Source organism: Myxocyprinus asiaticus, chromosome 23 (genome assembly GCF_019703515.2).
Source record: "Myxocyprinus asiaticus isolate MX2 ecotype Aquarium Trade chromosome 23, UBuf_Myxa_2, whole genome shotgun sequence".
Lineage (NCBI taxonomy): Eukaryota > Metazoa > Chordata > Actinopteri > Cypriniformes > Catostomidae > Myxocyprinus > Myxocyprinus asiaticus.
This window is the reverse complement of record NC_059366.1, coordinates 28,542,566-28,565,000: the sequence shown is the minus strand read 5'-3', so window position 1 is coordinate 28,565,000 and position 22,435 is coordinate 28,542,566. Positions and strand designations below refer to the sequence as shown.

The following is a 22,435-nucleotide window of genomic DNA, read 5'->3' as shown; positions in this document are numbered from 1 at the left end:
AGTCTAAGTGCACTGAAACAAGTATGACAACTTTGATTATCTTAATCAGAAAAGTGCTTCTTGTAGACAACATCTCGCTATACTTTGTTTCAGATATTTACATGGTATTTACACTTTTCCTAAGGGTTCACCCCAGTATAGATCATAATACACACAAGAAAACCATATTATGTGTTCTCCAAAGGGAGTATATCCATAATTCATGCTCCACCATGAAGAAATTATAAAAATGGATATTTTGGTTCCTATCTATAATTTTAACTATAAATTGTGAATGTGATTTTGGATGGTAACCTCCAGGCATTTCACACCTTTTTGCATTGATGGCTGTTTGTTGGAGCATCTTTTTGAATGCTGATGCAACATTTCTGATGTTCTCAATTGCTGTTCAGGGCTGCATTTTACAAAAGTGTCGCAAGCTTAAGTTGATCATAGAGACCGCTGGCGCCAGTGGTTTTTACGATCTACTTAAAGGGTTAGTTCACCCCAAAATTCTCTCATTATTTACCCACCCTCATGATATCCCAGGTGTGTATGACTTTCTTTCTTCAGCAGAACACATCTGAAGAAAATTAGAAAAACATCTTTACTCAGTAGCTCCTTAAAATGCAAGTGGATGGTGGTCTGATTTTTGAAGCTCCAAAAATCACAGACAGTCAGCATAAACGTCATCCATGCAACTCCAGCGGTTAAATTAATGTCTTCTAAAGCTACGTGATCTCATTTGGTGCGAAAAAGATCAAGATTTAAGTACTTTTTAACTCTAAATCATTGCTTCCGGTAAGCTTTGCGAGAGGGTGGAGTTCAAGCGGTCTCTCGTGTGATATATTCATGTTGCCATGATACGGATGTAATCTCACGTTCTCTGCTTGGCCTGCTCTTGCGGCTGTGACTTGCGTGCCTCAGTTCTCGCGTATTTCAAATGCCAACGCGATTACGTCACATGCGCTTACTGCTGCAGAACAGAAGCATGATTTAGAATAAAGTACTTAAATATTGATTGATTGATTATTGGCACCAAAAGCGATCATGTCACTTTAGAAGAAATTAATTTAACTGCTGGGTGACTTTTATGCTGACTGTCTGTGATTTTTGGAGCTTCAAAAATCGGCTCAACATCCACTTGCATTTTAATGACCTACTGAGCTAAGATATTTTTCTAATTTTCTTCAAATGTGTTCTGGTGAAGAAAGTAAGTCATACACACCTGGGATATCATGAGGGTGAATAAATAATGAGACAATTTTCATTTCTGGGTGAACTAACCCTTTAATGATGCTTTTGGGATATGCAGACAGGTGTGCAGTCTCTCCGGTGTTTTTAGTTAATGGATTTTGTGCACTTAAGATGCTCATTATTTTTTCAACCAATGTATATGTTAATTCCTTCCAGGGAACTTTGGGAAGAATGTAATTGAAAATACACATTATTAGTACAAATACAGAATATGAGAATATGAAGGCTTTGTCAGACATGACCTAGCAACATTTTCGAGCCTATATGTAAGTTGTCTCCAACCATCAAACAAGTTCTTTGACTGCCAAACTGTAGTTCAGGGCATTATTTCGACCTAGTTGTTACAGCACATATCCTACTATTTGCATACTGGTGTAGCCTTGTTTTTGTGATGTGGACAAAAAATATTGCATTTTCATTTCCTCACATTTGTTTCAAAGCTTCCTCTTCATGTACTTGCCTAAATTCTTATAGATTAGTACTTTATTTATCCCATTCATTTCCCTTGAAATTAACAAAGACAGATCTTTTCTTACTCTGTCGTTGCTTTAATTTCTGTGTTATAATTCCTCATCTGTCTTTCCATTGAAGTCCAATATCTCCATACAGAGCAGACCATGCTCCTGGCTTAGTGAGGAAGTCTTGTTGTCTTTTGATGAAAAATCTCTTCTGATATATACAGTATCTGAGAATAAGACAGTCATGAGCTCTGGAGTGATGTCCCAGACCAGCACCTTCTCAAGCTCTCCTCTCAGCTTTTTGAACCAGACAAGTTTCTTCCTCTCAGCTCTTCGGTGTCTTAAGTGCAGCCACACCTCACTGCTCATATTGCTGGCCTCTTTCTGCCTCTCTTACTTAATGCTGGTGCTGAAGGGTTGCAGTTTTGTAGCTTCAACATTAGCCCTATTAGTGACGGCTGTCAGGGTGTACGTTTTAGTCAATATGAAATCAAAATGAACATCATTACATTTTTAATACACAATTATTTTTATGATTCATCAGATAACAGCAGCGTTTCCTACAGTATTTAGCTCTCGCAGTGGGGAAAACGGTACTATATTATTTATATAGTTTATTATTTATTACATTTTAATGAAATGTTAGTAATATTTTAATGTTTAAATTTATTAAAAAATGTATTGCAAAAGTTTATCTGTAGCTAGCTACACATGTACTTTAAACAACACTGATTCAGCAAGTCAAGGATTCATTAGACAGTGCACTTTGTGATAGCACCCACTTTTTCCTCATTATTTTTTTTTAAACCAAGTCAGTTTGAATATTAAATCATTGTAATTTAATTCTGACTAATAATAATAATAATAATGGGCATTATTACAACATCAAAAAATTACAGAAATATTGCTGTTGTATTATAATAACTACTGTATATTATTATTATTGTACAAGTAATATTTCTCAAAGAATTTCATAATTGCTATAAGATCTGGTTAAAAACGGCAGGAACTTTCTGTGTGAAGTCTCGTTAACAATAGCCTTTGAATGAGCCTTTGAATTATCCCATATATGGTGAAATGCTCACATCTCCGCTTCTGTCCACAAAAACATGGTGTCATAAGGTTATTTTAGATATGTATAGTAACTTGTAGTGGCCAATTAAAGTGAATTTAGAGTGCTGTAACACGCAGGGCTTGACATTAATGTTTTTCCAGGACAAGTGGATTTTTGAAGGGGCAAGTGAAAGAGAACTTTATTTGCCTGACTGGACAAGTAGCCTGAATAAAACATCAATAACAAAAAATAACCGACTATATTTGTGATACAGCCTAACCCTTTTACAAAGTTCCTATTCTTATTCTGCTGTTAAAAATAATCTAGAATGCATAGGCTTCTGCATAGAGTGGAATGTAAAAAGCATACTGTTGACGAAAATATGATGAGAAAAAAATAATACTGCAAGATATTATCAGTGCATATAGATATAAACAAGAAGAAGAAATGTTTAGAGAAACATCTGTTTAAAAAAAGAAGATATTAGATATGGATGCATCTAATCCAGTATCCAATGTTGAGGATTTCCCCGCTTGAGCTGCGTGAGATAAACGTGCTGAATATTGGCAAAATGTCCTGCTTTAAAATGGGCTATGCTATTATTTCAAGGAGCTCACATCTGTTATTCTGTTGCATCAGATGAAATTTGTAGAGTGAGAACAGGCAGAACCACCTCACGTGTGCTCAGAACAGAGCTGCGCACGAGCAGCGTGTTGCACGTGCAGACTGTTTGATTAAATCAGAGCCCTGTGCAGTATAATATTTACATAAGTTCATGTCTTGATTTTTATTTGATTTCGATGGATCTTTCAGCCCTACACAATGCAATAGATAGACATGGTGGTCTTGCATTATTTCGTGGCATGCATTCTCTTTATCTCATCAGCTCACAACTTGGGGACCATTCTTTTGCTGTGGTGCTGGAGATCCAGTGGAGTGATGCTGCTGAAAAGTGCTGCCTGAAACTCTGGAACACAGTATTCCAAAGAAATTATTATTATTATTATTTTTTTTAAATCTTTCATCAAAATATAATGACTTGTTCTGCCTCTAAAGTGGCTTTCTTTTCTGGCTGACGTCACATAGGCAGCACAGGTTACTGGTTAACCTTAAAAACAGCCTTAATGTTAACCCGTGGCCAAAAGCTATTTAGGCATTGTTTTAGGCTATTGTTGTAATACAGGAAATGCACCTTTCCAAAATCTTGCTAATAGTTAACGCAGTTGCGTTGTGCATTGCATCAGCAGCGTGGGAGACCCAGGTTCGTATCCTGCATTTAAACCAGGAAGTAGTTGCTTTCGCATAATTTACGATGAATGTTATTTGGAGGTTTCATTTTTGCATCTAACATTTTTCTTTACTCCATTCATGGTTAGGTTTGGGAGTTTGGTTGGGCGGTTCAGTTTATAAAGCATGCATTTCTTTTCACGTTACAGCTGAAAACAACTCCCTTCATAATAGGGCTGAAATGTTTAGTCGACATTATCGACAACGTCAACAATAAAAAAATGGTAGACAAAAATGTTTGTTGTCGAATAGTTTTAGTAGAATCATCTGAAACGCTAATGATGACGCAGAAGAGCAGCACTTCATCTCGCACTTGATTGAGGAGGAAGAAAGAACAGCTCACAGTCCAGACGCACTCCAAACTTTCCAAACAGATTAAGGTGATGTAGATCGCAAAGTATGGGGGAATTATAATACAAAAATGCAAAATAAGTAAATACAGAAGCAGTGCCGTTGTGACGTGAAATAAAGCGGAGCTGTACCTGGCGTTCCACTTGTGCAAAACTTGTCTGAAACACCCCGGTGTTATATACTGTATTTAATGCATCCTTTATTAAACTTAAAATAATAAGGAAGCGGGCTGTATAAATAAGCACAAACTCCGAAACTGGCGTCTCTGTTCGGTCGCGTCAAAAACAGCGCGAGAGGGTTTCAGACTTCTCCCGGCTGATCATGCGGAAATGCTCATCACTGGCGTGCGCTTGCTGCTGCTAGATTATAATGTGATTGCTCGCGATGTAGTCGACATAGATAGCAGGGTGTCTTAAACTTTCTTGGCCCAGGACCCAAATTAGAAATGTTACGTTTACCTTGACCCACATTTACATGTCCATGCAATATGCTCTATTTACTATAATATATTCACTTTTTCATGACTAAAACAATTGTTATATAGAAAGACTCTTACATAAATGATTGTTATCCTTTCACAGACTTAAAATAACTAAATTAAACATTTGAACATGCACACAAACATGTACACACTCAAATTGTAGAAATATATATTTTTTATATATTGATAAAATCAATTATACCCGGTTTGAACTTGAAATATTTGTGACATATTAGATCTATAAATTGGTGTCAAGCTGACTATTATTCGTCATACTGATGTCTGTCTATGTTTAGGATTGGACTAAGAAAAAACTACATAACACAACAATACAGAGTGATTTTAAGCAACTCACTTATGCTACTTTAATAGACAGTACTTGCGTATTTCTGCATATCTTCATCGCTTCCAATGCATCAATGTTTAAAAGTGCACTCAGTAACTTTTGTCTTTGTGTCATCCTGTACTTACACTGACACCTAGCAGCTTAGAAGCAGCATAATTTAAAATCAGTAGTTTTCAGCTTCAGATGTCATTGTAGAAATGTAGTATTCATGGTCAGCCATGGTTACTTTAATCAATGGGTGAATGTGTCTAATAACAGGACGGTTACTGAGATTCAGCAAGTAGTATTCGGTCGGTCTTTTGATTCTAACATGGCAGCCCCCATGTGCGGACCCTCTCCCCTCCATAAAACAGCATTTACAAGGTTACTGATAATGACTGGAGTCTTACAGTTCATGCCTTTTAGCAGTTAAACTTTTTTAATGAGGAAAACAATACTGAGTGCACCGTTAACTATTGTCCTGACTTACTTGAACTTTTCGTCTTGTTCTGACAGTATTTTTGCGGCTTACGCTCGAGCTGCAGGTGCCGCTTAAGGGGATGTTGTTTTATTAAGGGCTTATTAAGAGACTTTGAACTTGCCCAAATAACACTTTGTTGGCGCTCCTCGCTCTTTCTGATACTTGGTCATCTTTCTGTTTGGCGAGTGTGCACGGTAACAGCGATGTGTCGTGATAATTCCAAGTGAAGGGACCTGTGAGGACTCGAATAAAACGACTAAGCTCAAATCAAATTGGCCAGTCAGTTTTTTTTGCAGTCTGAAGAAAAATAATCTGACTACTCTCTGTAAAAATAAAACTTCAGATTGTCATCGGACGATTTGTTTGACCTGTTGTGCATAGCAGCAAAAGAATCCATTGTTCCGATTCAAAAACCTGTTCGGAACATTCGCACTGAAAATATGGGCTTGCTGAATAGGCTTAACCAGGTGCAATGTTCAGTGGAGTAAAAAGCATTCCAGGCCACATCCACACTAATCCGTTTTTGTTTGAAAACTCTGTTTCTTTTTCTTAACTTAATCTTTTTCAAGAGTGCATGGAAATAGAGTGTGTTTTCGATAGTCTCCATTGACGGTGGAAGAAAATGCCATTTCGGTGTGGATGAGGCATATACATAGCAAAATCATTGCATTTTCAACCAAATGGTATTTTGGACTTGTCCTTAGTTTTGATGCTAATTTAGGTGACTTATTTTGTTGGGAAGGATTAACAGTTGATGTCTGTTTTAATTGTTGATGTCTGTTTAGATTGTCCTCATGTCCCATTTGGCAAAACTGTGAGTCATGGAGAGGAGATCTTACAGAAGGAACAGTTGTCTTTCTGAAATGAAATGTAATTTTAAGATGAAAGCATACTATTTTATTTGTATTGCCTGATGCCTTAGAGGACATGACTTTAATAACCTGGCTACGGTGTCAGTCTGTGTAATGGTTCATTGTAAAAACATTTGCTCACTTTGCCATTTCATGTGTCTTTTTCTCTGCATGTTAATATAGATACCACAGTGCATGTGCATCTATATGTGGAATGTGTAGAACTTTGTGAATTATGGGTACTTAATTATATCCAAATTCTTCTGGGGTTTCTGTTAAATTCTGCAGGCAAAATTTCTGGGGAGGCTTCTGGGCAGGCGTAGTAATGAGTAATGATCCAATCATAACTGCAGGCCTCTAGACACCAGACAGGAGTGCTGAAGTGTGTGTGTGTGTCCATCCTGATTTAAGTGCTGATATAGATGGGTATGTGTTTACTGGTTTTTGCGTCGTGCTTAGTGTTGAGAGCAGTGTCTGTTCGACAGTCTCTTTATCCTTTACTTCCCCTACGCACATAGACTGACAGGAAATGTGCACTGGTACTTCCTTCTGTGTGCTCTTTCGTTTTCAAACTGTCACTCACAGAGATAAGCACTGTTGAAAGCTTACATCAGCATCTTTGTGTGTGTTTTTGTCATTATAGCCTCCAGAAGATATGTTACAGTTAAGAGAGAGCATACTTGACTAGCTGATGGAAAAGCCAGATACTAGAATGTGTATTAGTTTAATTAATGTGTTTTTTTTTTTTTAATAATAGTGATGGCAGGGTTCCCACGGATCCTTAAAGTCTTAAATATCTTAAACGATACAACAAAAGTCTTAATTAACATTTAAACAGGTCTTAAATTTGGGGGCGGAACATTACAATTTACCACCTTTAGTATAAGTATAGCCACAAGAATTATGAATTATGATAACATGATTTTAGTGTGATAAAATCAGATTTACTGGCTTTAGTGTTTACCAGATTACAGGGTTATCCAAGCGTTATGTCGTCATGACAACAAAGTTGTAAAATTGGACATTACTTTAAATAGATGAACTTTGTGAGCTATTTAATAACATTAAAATCATGTTAACATAAATATTGTTTACACATTGTTACTATACCTTTGAAACGGTTTGTATTTTTCAAGTTTATTGACCGACCCCATTCACTTCTTTTGTCTTCAAGGTTTTTTTTTATTTTTATTATTATTTTTTTTTTTATAAACAAGCAACAAGTAAAAAATATTTTTTATGGTAATAAACATAATGCCACACATATATGATGATTGAGCTTAACTTGGACTTTGTCCACATTAATCCAGATAAATTTGATAACTGCATTTTCCTTTCGAAACTTTCTCCATCCACGTTGCCATTTTCAAATGTTTTCCAGAAGTTGCTCGTCCACACTGAAATGTCTGAAAATGTTTAAATCCCCTTACTGCCCATGTGGGGGAAAAAAGTAAGAAGCATGGTCTGAAAGACAATTGTCCTCGTGTTCTGCCACTGTACCGCAATTAAGAGTAAGCTTCTCGTCTCCTTGAAAGGATGCAAATGGGAAGAATGTAGGGTACAATGGGGCTAAAGGCACCCCTTAAGGACATTTAGCTTTTTTCTGGTCACAAAATGTATCAAGGTGCCTTGATAAAAAATGATTTACTTTTATTGAATATTGATAGAGCAGCATAATTTGTGTGAAATTGAATAATAACGGAAGGTTGTTTCGATTAAACACTTGGGGTAAAAGGCTCCCTAACTTGGGGTAAAAGGCACCTACGGGGTTTAAAGTGATATCGTGTAGATACCGGGGCAATCGTTATAGTGCACAATTTGTCAACTAATGCAAATAATTTTGAGACAAGGTTACCAATACATAGAGGTAATCACTCAAAAAAATAGAAATAGGACATTTAAAAATGGTCAAGCAACCTGTGTTGGACCACTTGAGATGGATTGACCGTAAAAAAGGACTTAAATATTTATCTGTTTCTCACCCGCACCTATCACATCGCTTCAGAAAATATTAGTTTAACCACTGGAGTCATATGGATTACTTTTATACTGCCTTTTTATGTTCTTTTTGGACTTTCAAAGTTCTGGTCACCATTCACTTGCATTGTGTGGACCTACAGAGCTGAGATATTCTTCTGAAAATATTCATTTGTGTCATTTGGCATGAGGGTGAGTAAATGATCAAAGAATTCTCATTTTTGGTTGAACTGTCCCTTTAAGGACATAAGGACACAAAGCATCTCATCCAGTGTTTATTTGTCCAGATATTTGCTGGCTGTTTTACATAAGACTCTGCCAGCTGGAGTGGTTTCAGCTAGGCCAGTATGTTGTGCTGTTGCTTTAATGCTTTTCAGACAGATTTCATTCCACTCACAGCCCGAATAAAATTGGCTCACACCCAAATGTCAGTGTGGGGCCTGTGACTGCTGACCCTGTGATGTGTTTGGCTGTGTCCACTTGAGTCAGGGCTTGTGATTTAGTGCATTTGAGTGTCTGATCAAATGCACATTGAAATGGACACAAGCCATGCCACAGTTGGCACTCACTTCTGGAGCAGGCAGAGGTAATTTGAAGATATTTTGACCTATATCCTCGCTCAACTGCTAGAAGTGAACAAGTCATGATCAAATTTCAGTGAATTTGGTATATATGAGTTCATGTCAAAATTACATACTATCAGAGAGAGAGAGAGAGAGAGAGAGAGAGAGAGAGAGAGTCTCTACATTTGGATACAATGTTCTCCTGAAGTCCACTATCATCTCCACTGTTTTGAGCGTGTTCAGCTCAAGGTTGTTGTGACCACACCAGCCAGCCACCTGTTCAACCTTCCATCTGTATGCAGACTCCTCGCCATTGCGGATGAGGCAGATGACCGTGGTGTCATCTGCAGTCTTTAGGAGCTTGACAGAGGGGCCCTTTGTAGTGCAGTCATTCGTGTACAGGGAGAAGAGCAGTGGAGAGAGAACACATCCCTAAGGAGCACCAGTGCTACTTGTGAGGGTCCCGGATGTGAGTTTCCCAGTCTCACTAGCTGCTGCCTGTCTGTCAGAAAGCTGGTTATCCATCGACAGATTGTGGTTGGCATGGAGAGCTGGGTCAGTTTGGTTGAGAGAATATCAGGCATGATGGTATTGAAGGCTGAACTGAAGTCCACAAATAGGATCCTTGCATAAGTCCCAGGTCTGTCGAGGTGTTGCGGGATGTAATGCAGTCCCATGTTGACAACATCATCCACAGACCTGTTTGCTTGGTAAGCAAACTGAAGGGGGTGTAGCAGGGGTCCAGTGATGTCCTTCAGGTACCATTCTCTCAAAGGACTTCATGACCACAGACATGAGAGCCACAGGTCTGGAGTCATGAATCCTGTGATCTTTGGGTTTTTGGTTTGCTGGAATGATGGTGGAGTGTTTGAAGCAGCAGGGAACTTCACACAGTGAACTCCAGTGATCTATTGAAGATCTGTGTGAAGATGGGGGCCAGTTGGTCAGTGCAGACTCTCAGACAGGCAGGTGAAACACCGTCTGGGCCTGAAGCTTTCCTAGTCTTTTGTTTCTGAAAGACCTGGCACACATTCTCCTCACAGACCATTAGTGCTGGTTGAGTAGCAGGAGGGGGGGAGGAGTGGGGTTCCAGAGGGTGTTGGTTTGTGTGCGAAGTGAAGATCAGAGCGGGGGAGGGGTGTGAGACTGGGATTTGGTCAGCGCAGACTTTCAGACAGGTAGGGGAAACACAGTCTGGGCCTTAAGCTTTCCTAGTCTTTTGTTTCCGGAAGACCTGGCACACATCCTCCTCACAGACTATTAGTGCAGGTTGAGTAGCAGGAGGGGGGAGGAGGGGGTGTTCCAGGAGGTGTTGATATGTGTGTGAAGTGAAGATCAGAGCAGTGGAGGGGTGTGAGACTGGGCTTTTCAAACCTGCAGTACAACACATTAAGGTCATCAGCTGTTTGTTGATTCTCTACAAAGCGAGGGGGTGGTGTCTTGTACTCGGTGATGCTTTTCAGGCCTTTCCACACAGATGCAGGATCGTTGACTGAAAACTGTTTTTTCAGCTTTTCAGAGTAGCTTCTTTTAGCCACTCTGATTTCCTTAGTGTGTCTGGCCTGGTTGTACAGTATTTTATTCCCACTTCTGTAAGCATCCTCTTTGGCATGACAAAGCTGCCTGAGTTTTTCTGTAAACCAAGGTTTGTCGTTATTGAATGATAAAAATGTTCTAGTATGGATGCACATATCCTCACAGAAACTGATATATGATGTCACTGTATATGTGAGCTCATCCAGGTCTGTGGCTGCAGCTTCAAAAACACTCCAATCAGTGCAGTCAAAGAAGGCTTGTAGTTCCAGCTCTGCTTCATTGGTCCGTCACTTTACAGTCCTTACTACAGGCTTAGCTGATTTTAGTTTTGCTTGTAGGTCGGGAGAAAATGAACCAGACAGTGATCAGAGAGTCCCAAAGCTGCTTGAAGGACAGAGCGATATGAATCTTTTACAGTAGTGTAGCAGTGGTCCAGTATATTTCTGTCTCTGGTGGGGTATGTGATGTGTTGTCTGTATTTTGGCAGTTCGCGGGTGAGGTTAGCTTTATTAAAATCTCCCAGAATAATGATAAGAGGGTCTGGGTGTTGTTGCTCCATGTCTGTGATGTGATCAGCCAGCTGTTGCAACGCTGCATTTACGGATGCTTGTGGCGGGATGTACATACCAGAATAAAGGAGGAAAACTCCCGCGGCAAGTAGAAAGGCTTACAGTTGATGAAGAGCGCTTCTAAATTAGGACAGCACATCTTCTTCAACGCTGTTACATCTGTACACCAACTTTCGTTGATGTAAAAGCATGTTCCACCACTTCATGTTCCACCACCGTTTTCCCTGATGATTCCGCAATGTGATCCGCTCTGAATAGCTGGAAGCCAACAGATGTAACGCGCTGTCTGGGATGGCTTCATTCAGCCAGGTTTCAGTGAAACACAGAGCAGCAGAGTTAGAAAGTCCTTAATTGTCTGAGTGAGCAGAAGCAGTTTGTCCGTTTTGTTGGTGAGGGAGCTGACATTTGCAGCGGAGTCCTAAAGCTGCGTTGACAAAGCTTCACAAGCGAGCCGGCTCGCTTCCCTCGCTTGAGTCTCTTGGAGCACTTGTAGAACACTGCTGCGCCTCAACTAAGATGTCTAATCAAATGTCAGAATAATCAAACACCGGCAAAAATGGATCAGGTATGCTCTGCCGAATATTCAGCAGTTCATCCCTGGTGAAACTGATCAGGAAAGAATGACAAAAAACATGACAAACAGACAAAAGTAACAAAAACGCTAGAGAGCTCCACACCGAAGCAGCCATCCGTAGTGTCATCTTGTTATTAGAATGGCAACCAAGTTGCAAAATTGGACATAACTTTACACAGGAAAAAGTTAATAATTTTATCACACTAAAATAATGTTAGCAGCATGCCTATTGTTTACATGTCCTGGCTATTCTTTTGAGACTGAGTATTTTAACGTTTACGTATTGGCCCCAATTCACTTTCATTTTAAGTGCCTTACTGTAACCTGGATTTGTACCTTTTTTTTTTTTTTTTTTGACATTTTTGTGATAGGCTAATCAAGAATTTGCCACAAATGCTTTTGATTGAGCTTCAATTGTAATAAACCCAGAATGTTACTTTTAAATAGATAGTGACACAATATCTGGAGATTCCTAAGTAATTTAAAATAACCAAGGTCATGTTCGGTTTGAAAGCTTCTTTCAAGTATCATTTGATGTTGCTTTAGCACTTCATATTCAAAAACATTTTTGTACAAGTTCTCAGTGACTCTTACCAGCAGGGGGAAGCACAGCACAGCTTAAAACTGATGTGAACCAGATTGACTGTATCTGCTGTTCTGATCTTACACCTAAATGACTCCAGCTTCTTAGCTGCAGGTCACAGTCTCCCAAACTTGCTTTTCACACCATATTAGGAGACCAGTGGGGACGTTTAAGGTTGTTCACAGAGGTTACAAGTCAGCTTTTCTCTGCTTTTCTCTCATGTTCATTCCCAGTCTTTGCTCTCCTTTCCGCTTGACAGAACAGCCACTGTGGCAAGACCTTTACCCCCCAACGCTCTCTCCTTTTTCATTTCCCTCACCTGTCAGAGATGGCAGACACACACACACATACACTCATACACACACCTTTTCTGCCTTTGTCAGATGTCTTTCTCTTGCTAGGTTGGAATTGAAAGCTCTAATTTCATGCTCTGCTAGTCTTCTCTCTGAGGCCGAACTCACCTCAGTCTGTCAAAGACCACTGCCAATTTTGAGATGATGTGTATATGTGTGTGTTTTCTTAACTCTGAAGACTGGCAGAGCAGAGCTTTTCTTTGAACAGGGTGTGTTTGTCCTGTAATGAAGGAGTTGGTTCTCTCGGCATCTCCGTGACTGGCTTTTATCTCTAATTGAAGTCTTAATATATTTGGGGGCTTTGTAGGGTGTACTATCACATGGTGTCTGCTTTTAAGAGCTCAAGCCTGTGAAGATGAAGGTCTTGGCGAATTGTGTGTGTCTGTATCCACTTTGTGTTGATATCAGGTCTGTAAAATCAGTACTTGTTCTGTTTTGTAAAGAGGGATCACATAAAGGGATAGTTTTCACTCAAGAATGAAAATTCTTTCATCCTTTACTCACATATTGTTTCAAAGCCATATGTGTCTTTCTTCCATGGAACACAAAAGGAGATGTTAAGCAGAATGACAGCCTCAGTCACCATTCAGTTTCAGTTTGTCTCTTTTCCATGCAATGAAAGTGAATGTTGACAGAGACTGTCTGTCCTGAACATTCTGCCTATCTCCCATTGTGTTCTGAAGAAAGTCACAAGGGTTTGGATTGGAACAACATGAGGGTGATAATGACAGATAGCTTTGGGTTATCTAACCATTTAATTTCACCCCTTGTTGTCATGGGGTGTTCAGACAGAGCACGTTAATGTGCTAAAAAGCGCCTCAAGACTGCAATTCTCGATATGCTTATTTAACAGTCAACATTCTTTTTTAGCCTGACACAGCCTCTAAAAAATGCAGCTCTGCTGCACAAGTAAATCGAGATGTGGCACACCTGTGCGAGCAGCCCCTTGTTTTGATTTTCGTTGCTGTATAAGTAGCACATTCTTTGTTGAATTCCTTCAAATTGTGTTGTTTCTATGGCGGTCTGGGATGCTTTGACAGGTCTAGGATCAGTAAAAACGTGTGGAATTTGGTATGGCTCATCAGGTCTGGTTTCTGCCTTTGCAGCATCGTTGGCAGCATCGTCAGGATGCTGTTTCTGGCACTGGGCTGCTGTCTATTTTGACCACAGCGAATCAATAAAGAGGAATTAGGGAAACGGGCTACACTGATAAGTTGTGGTTGGTCGACAGATATGGGTTTCAACTGCCATATACCGATGCTAACATCTAGATATATAATACAGTTAAATCTTGGCAATTTGAGCAGATGATACATACAGAAATGACTGAAGTTAAGACTTATTTTACACAATATTTGCTCAGAATTTACTACAAAATATAACAATGGAAAGTTTAGCATTCATTGACCAGGTTGTCAGTAGATTTCAGAAATGTCACTGAAGAAGTATTTGCTCTGATATTCTTTGCCTCCAGGCGGCGCTATGAGAATACAGTATAGCTGAAGTTGTACAGTGGTAATTCTTGCCTTCTCTTTCTGTCTGGCCATGTGCTCTTTCCATCTGTTTATCTCTTCAGTCCCTTCATTTCAGATCCATCTGAATAAAAGCTAAGAATTTAGAGAAACTACTAGGAGCCAGCAGGGACCAGGCGATACGATATCCTGTTGATGTGATAACATTGTGATTCTTTATGTTTAGTGTATTTAAAGCTTGTGGATATAAAACTGTGCAGTCTTTTACTCACTCGTTTACTGAGTACTGATCCTGCTCATTTTCTTCAGCGTAGAGCTGCAGAAATGGCGTAGATCATAGGCACATCAGAGTCCGTCAGTGTGAAAAAAAACTTGCGTGAGGGAATAGTGTTCCAGCACGTTTAGCATTATACAAAAACCCTTGCAGTCTAGCTGTATGGATGATCAGTATGGACATCGTCACATATAAAAACAAGTTACTGACTTGAATAGAAATAGAGATTCATTGACTTAATACACTAAAATATATATTTTAGCCTATTTTTTAGGTTCACCCATTTTAATTTAATATAAAATTACATTAAATTGAGTTCTGTAGTTTTTAAATGTCACACTAATTAAATTATAATTTAAATTATTACAATGAAATTAATAAAATTGGAAATATTTAGATTTTGTAATGAAATTAAAATGTGCAAATCTTGAAATAAATTTTTTTTTTGAGTGTATCGCAGAATGTTTTTTTTTTTTTTTTTCCTTCACCCAAATATTATTTAAAAAATTAAACTCTTAATTTTTCTTGATTCCTGGACACAAAATTGCTTAACTGTTTCTTATATTGTGAATGGCAGAGACATGTTTAGCTGCTAGTGTGGTTGTCTTGTCATTTTCTCCAAGTACATAAACTCCCTTTTTCAGGACACTATTTTAAATATCATTTTGTAAAAATCCAAATAACTTTACAGATCTTTATTGTAAAGGGTTTAAACAATGTTTCCCATGCTTGTTCAATGAACCATAAACAATTAATGAACACGCACCTGTGGAACGGTCGTTAAGACACTAACAGCTTACAGACGGTACACAATTAAGGTCACAGTTATAAAAACTTAGGACATTAAAGAGCCCTTTCTACTGACTGTGGAAAAACCCCACAAGAAAGATGCCCAGGGGCCCTGCGCATCTGCGTGAACGTGCCTTAGATATGCTGCATGGAGGCATGAGGACTGCAGATGTGGCCAGGGCAATAAATTGCAATGTCTGTACTGTGAGACGCCTAAGACAGCGCTACAGGGAGACAGGAAGGACAGCTGATTGTCCTCGCAGTGGCAGACCACGTGTAACAACACCTGCACATGATTGGTACATCCGAATATCAAACCTGTGGCACAGGTACAGGATGGCAACAAAAAATGCCTGAGTTGCACCAGGAATGCACAATCCCTCCATCAGTGCTCAGACTGTCCGCAATAGGCTGAAAGAGGCTGGACTGAGGGCTTGTAGGCCTGTTGTAAGGCAGGTCCTTACCAGACATCACCGGCAACAATGTCGCCTATATCGCACAAACCCACCTTCGCTGGACCAGACAGGACTGGCAAAAAGTGCTCTTCACTGACAAGTCGCGGTTTTGTCTCACCAGGGGTGATGGTCGGACTCACGTTTACCATAGAAGGAATGAGCGTTACACCGAGGCCTGTACTCTGGAGCGGGATCGATTTGGAGGTGGAGGGTCCGTCATGGTCTGGGGCGGTGTGTCACAGCATCATCAGACTGAGCTTGTTGTCATTGCAGGCAGTCTCGGGGGAAGACATCCTCCTCCCTCATGTGGCACCCATGTGGAGTTTCTCTGTATCAGACAGTTTATGGAATGAATGATGAAATGTTTCAAATTTAAAGAATGTTTCTCTTACAGTGTGGTACTTTGGGCAAATAAAAAGGAAGTGTTTCTCATCTACCATTTGGTTTGTATCACACTGTCTACATATCCTCTGCTCTCTTGGTAACCAGGACCTGTGATGTCTTCCTCACTCTATCTCTAGATCATGGTCACTTAGTCTATATTTAGACAGAATCTTTCTTTCTTTAAATTGTTTAATTGGTAAATAATTTGCAAATTTGGTATTTCTGTTTAGGGCTGAATAGCATTGAAGTTTGTTGTGGAGTTCAAATTCAATTTTTAAAGTTTAATCGTGATCATGTTTTAGATTTTTGTAAATTTCTTTAACAATAACTTTAGATTTGTAATTGGAATGAATATCAAATTTGCTTTCATTTCTGTTTCAGAGCGAGAATATTCAGAGGGTGTGATACATCAGGGGTATCATTTGCGAGGAGGGCTTTATATTTGATAGGTTCTGGATCAGACGGTTTGGGGTGATGCCTGAATTGTATGACTCTTTTCTGAATTTCAATGCTTAATGGGTATAGACCTAATTCAGCCCTACAGGCACTGTTTGAGGTGATTTTATGTACACCTTAAATGTTTTTTGCAAATTCCAGTTGCATCTTTTCTATTTAAGTTTTATCCCAATGGTGAAAATTTGTCATGGGTCCCCATATTTCACATCCATATAGTAGTATTGGTTTTATTATAGAATTATAGAATTTTGTCCTAATTGTAATTGGTAAATTTATTTGGTCAAATCATGATTTGATGGCATAAAATGCCTTCTGTGCCTTTTCACCCAATGTTTTTACAGCCAGATTAAATCCTCCAGATGCACTTACTTGAACAACCAGATAACTGTAGGTGGCGCTGTGTTATAGGACCTCCTCTTTAAGTGAACTGGGATCGGTTTCCCTGAGATCTGGCCTTCTTCTGGAACAACATGACTCTGGTGTCTATCTCTCTCTCTCTCTCCAACTGGCATCTCCAGCTCGTCCTTAGGACGATTCAGCGTCCGCAGTGCGTCCTCACGGGGAAACCTCTGGCTTGACATACTCCCCTCCCTTCCTGGAGGGGAGGTGTTGCCCTTCCGGCTGTCCTTCTGCCAGCAGGTCTTCCCTGCCTCTTTGGACTCTGGAAGAGATGAGGGAAGGGAGAGGGAAAGAGCAAGGGGGAGAGACAGAGACAGACAGACAGAGACAGACAGACAGAGAGAGAGAGAGAGAGAGAGAGAGAAGAAACACTCCAGTCCCCAACCACGCTGCCTTTCGGTCCTCGGCCAACTGGACAGTGGTCCTCCGTGATGCCGGGCGATGGCTTTGGACCTCGCCTCCTGGCGGATGGTAGTGAGCTCCTCTGCCTCCCGGCAGACGTGAGAGGCTCCTCCGCCTCCCGCTGGATTTACAGCAGGGGTGCTCACACTTCTATGGAATGAGATCTACTTTTTTCATCATGTTATTGCAGCAACATCTACCATGTACAATAAAGGCTATACATTATCACAATACCAAAATTTTAGTAGTCGGTAGTGAAATTTGACGATTCTCAATACCAGCTTCAGAAACACAACAAATAATAACACTGACTCATTTGTTAATTATGGAAGAATGGTTTCAAGTTCTTAAGTAATTATTCAAGACTAGTAAACAGTCAGTAATAAAATAACAATAAAAAACAGTAATGAATAGAAATAGATTAAAAATAATAGAACATAAATACAAATTAAGAAAATTCTGTGCTTTTTTTAACAGCAGTTTCAAGTATTCAAGTAAACATTCAGAATGAAATGCAACATAAAACTACTACTGGTCTTCACTGTGTAATTATAATACATTAATACTTTTTAAAGCTACTAAAGTTACCCAGTCAAGAGGTGTGAATGTTTTCCCGTTTTCTTATGGTTGTTTGATTATTATAATGACACACTAGACGGCAGCAGGTCTATTAGCTTACATTTATACTTAGTAGTCCAACATTTAAATACAAATGTGCTTTTTTTCTCCGCTGTTTATGTTCACTTTAGACATCATTCTCTGTATTTACATGAATACCTTACCAAGACGGGCATTTTGGCAGAATTTTGAAATGTATTTGACTATTCAGGCTTGCATTAGCGCGAGCATTTTCGGAACACACACATGCGCCACCTGTCAATCAAACAGGGAGCAGCTGTTACTAGATCACTATATTATAAAATGACACGCTCTGGATTACTTTCAACAGCAGACTAAGAATATGAACTTTCTAATAAGTGACACAGGCCTAGGCTATCACAAATATAGCTGATTATTATTTTTTTTATTATTTACGTTTTAATCAGTCTGCTTGTCCGGTCGGGCAAGTAAAATTATCTTTCACTTGCCCCTTCAAAAATCCACTTGTCCCAGACAAGTATTAATGTCGAGCCCTGATTAAATATTGTATTCAGCATTCTCCGATAACAATTTTTTCTTCTGCAGTATATAGCTCCTAAAGTAAATGTCCGTTGTTTTAAAGGAGTTTTAGATATTATTTTGGAAAACAAGCCAAAAATGTCTAATCAAAAACGTGTTTTGTTCCAGTGTATAATGGGCTAAGACTACACTCTCTCACCTTTTATGTTCACTTCGATCCATCTTTAACCCAGAAAAAAACAAACTTTCTCTTCTTAATAGAGCTGCGTATCAGTGATTTTCTTCATTATAAGATACACACAGTGAACGTAATACATATATTATGATTCACTACATCGCGAGCATCACGTTATAATCTAGCTTCAACAAACGCGTGCGAGTGACAAGTGTCCCCGTGCCAGAGTGTGCATCAGCCGGGAGAAGATTCAATCTCTTCCCCGGTCACTTCACGCAACTCATAGATGTGGAGTTGACCGCACAGAGAAATGCCAGTTTCAGAGTTTATTTTCATAACCTGCTTCCTTTTTATTTGAACTTTAATAAAGGATGCTTTAAAGATATAAAGCCGGGGTGTTTCATTGCGAAACGGAATGTGGCACAATAATCGTTTAATCTAGGTTATCTTGTTTTCATAATCATTGGAAGCCAAAATCATAATTGAAAATAAAATTAGATTAATCGCCCAGCCCTATGTTGAATAGAGTTGGACTCAGACTGCATCCCTGTCTCACTCCACGACCCTGCTGGAAGAATGCACTTCTGATTTCCCATTTTTACTGCACATTTACTCTTTGCGTACATGGATTGTATAATATCAAATGTTTTCCCACCAATGCCGATTTGTAGGCGTTTCGGTAAACCATCATGCCAAATTGAGTTGAATGCTTTTTTTTTTTTTTTAAATCTACAAAGCATGCAAATATTTTCCTTTGTTTGCCCTTGATGTTTTTGTGTATTAGGGTATGTAGAGAGTAGATGTGATCTGATGTGCATTGTTTTGTTAAAAAGCCAATTTGTGATTTATTTGGGATTATGTGTTTTGTAAGGAATGTGACTATACGAGTATTTGTTATACTGCAGAATAACTTCCCTAGGGCACTGCCCACATAAATACCGTGGTAATTATTGGGGTCAAATGTATCTCTTTTTTTTGTATATTAGTCCTTCAGACTAAATCGCAGGGAAGATGCCAGACCATAAAACCAAATTAAATAACTTGACTAGAGCTTGAATGATGTTGTGGGTACTGTATTTAAGTATTTCATTACTAATGCTATCTTGTCCAAATGCTTTCTTTAATTTAACATCTTTAATATGTTCTTTTATTTCTGACAGTTTTATATGTATCCAAAGGGTTTATACAGACTCCAAAATGTATTTTGGTCTATTGATTGATCAATTTCATTTAAAATAACTAGTTTAAAATAAAACTTTAAAATAGTTCTCTCTATTTTTTTGCATATGAGTCTTTTGTACTTTTTCAGGCAGTTTGAGTAAGTGAGCCTTGTCATCTGATTGGCGGGTTCTTTGTTTTTTGTTGGCAAATTGTCTTAGTTCTTTTCTAAGACATTTACATTCATTATCGAACCAGACAGCATTTTTTAGTTTTCGTTGATTTGTTTTAAGTTTGTTTGGATGTCTTGTGTTAGATAAAATGGCCAATGTTTCAAATATGTAATTAATTTTGTCTGCTGCTGTATATATTCCATTTACCTCTGGGGGGAAATTAGTAGACTTGAATTCATCTAACATATGTAATATTATAGAGTTGTTCATGTTATCTTTGAGTTTTTAAATGTTTGTTTGATTTCATTTGAGTTTGATTTTCAAAGGAAATAATTGTTCAGATTCTTGTGGAGGAGTCTTGGTCCATTCGTTTGATTGTTTTAATAAGAGCACTGTTTGACGGTGATCAGAAATTGGGAGTTGAGGTCTAACTGGAAACGCATTAATGAAGTTTGGATTAATGTCTGTAATTGAGTAATCAACCACACTAGCCCCCAATGTGGAGCAGTATGTAAATCTAACAAGTTAATCTCCTCTAATTCTACCATTTATGATGTAAACCCCCAAACCTTTACACAGCTTTAACATCTGCTTTCTATTCGTGCTGACTAAAGTGTCATAGCTGTTTCTTTAAGTGATAATTAATGTTGATTGAGACATGGTGTCATCATTTATGTGAATATCATCTACTATATTTATATAATCAATTTCTGGTTAAGGTCACCACATATCAGGACATTTCCTCTGGACTGAAAGTGTAAGATATCAGGCTGCAGCTGTAGAAAGTGTTCTTCTTGGTATTATGGAGAGTCATGTGGTGGAATATATTGATTTTATTTCAGGCCAAACAGATGATTTTTCAGTTTTGACTATTTTAATCAAGTGTTTTATATTGCCTTTGTGCCATATTAATATTCCACCTGAATCATGGCCACATTTGATTTGAGATTGTTTTTTTTTTTTGTTTTTTTTAATGAATGTATAGTAATTTCATGTATTCATATATAGTAGTTTCCTTTCGGGCAATGTAAAGGTTCATTACTGCGACACGTCTCAAGAAATATGAAGATATCTATGTCTTTAACACTACTTAAGTCTTAGTCTACAGACTTGTTATCAAATGTAGAAGACTGCAGACCTTGTATATTCCAACAACTGATTTTAAATGATTTCATGGATAAAATTAATATTTTATAATGTATGTATATACATATATACAGTATGACTCTTGTAGAATAAGTCATCAGTTTAGAACAGATGATGTTGAGTAGATGTCTTATCTGGTTGAGTTCTGCCGCTGCAGGGTTTTGTGGCTGTTGAACCGCTGCTGTGTAACTCTGGTGTTGTCCTGGTTCTCTCATGACTGAGTCTCATCTGATCTGGTCTGCAGGAGCAGGATTTCCTGAAGAGTAACACTGGTTTTGTCCTGGAGCTCTTATGGTTGTGTTTTGTCTGGTCTGGACTGGAGGAGCAAGACTTCCTGGTGGCCGGGAGCTTCTCTTGACAGTTGGGTTGCTGGTGTTTCTTGTATTTAGGGCTGTGCTTTTCAGTACACTTGCAAAGAGTTTCACTCCTTGTTTGTTAAGGTGTACATGATCATGCATATAATGAGGTCGTATGTCCTTTTGGTGGGCCAGATGGACATTTGGAAGCAGTGCACATCCTCTGGAGTGTTCTGCATTGTTTCCATGAATGACATGGATTGGCACATTACTGCGTGGTAGTAGTGTGGATAGAGTAATTTTTGTCTCTGGGAATCGTTGCATGGCTCTGATCGTCATCTCTCTGAGCACTGGATCCACATGACCTTTCATGGCCTCAAGTCATTCATCCCTGTGTGAATTAGTGCCCGACCGATTTATCGGTCGGCCGATATTAGCCTTTCACAGATATATCGGTATCGGCATATGTGTTTTCCGATATGTGCAGATATTAAAACTTTCTTTTCAGAACATATAATGCAGAAAACAATGCTTGGGTGATTTAGAATTGGTGTCATAACGTAGTTTGTCCAGCAGAGCACGCTCCAACTCCATTGTTTACAGAGCTGAGCTGACGGTGGTTCTGCAGACAGGGTGGAGTTAAGCGGTGCGGAGGTAAGTGGTGTTTTCTCGGTAAGTTGCTTAGTACTTTGTGAAATACCTACTGGAAAGTTAATAAACAATGACTCCATTTCCCGTTTCAATATAAATAATATAATGTTAACCCTGTCCCTGACAACCATGTTGCTCATGTTTATCACATCTGTTTGCTGTGTTAGCCAGCTATAGTTTGTCAGTGCAGTCAGTAACATAGCAGATAGAAAGGTAAGCAGATCAAATTTTTGCAGCTCAGCAGACAACGGTGCAGTGGTGGATGGTGTCTGTTGAGTGTTGATTTCACGCAACATGTTACCTAGTTGGTGAGACGCAATGCTGGAAAGTAAATAAACAATGTCCATCTTTTACTCTCCATGACAACAAGCCTATAGCTAACTAGCTAACCATGTAGCTACTTTCAT

The 22,435-nt window shown here is 38.9% G+C and overlaps 1 protein-coding gene across 4 annotated transcripts in view; it reads left to right on the top strand.

Moving 5' to 3' along the window:
• The window catches only part of LOC127413507 (stromal membrane-associated protein 1-like), a 153,757-nt gene that overhangs the window by 1,166 nt on the left and 130,156 nt on the right, over positions 1-22,435 (top strand). The gene's annotated exons all lie outside the window — the stretch shown is intronic.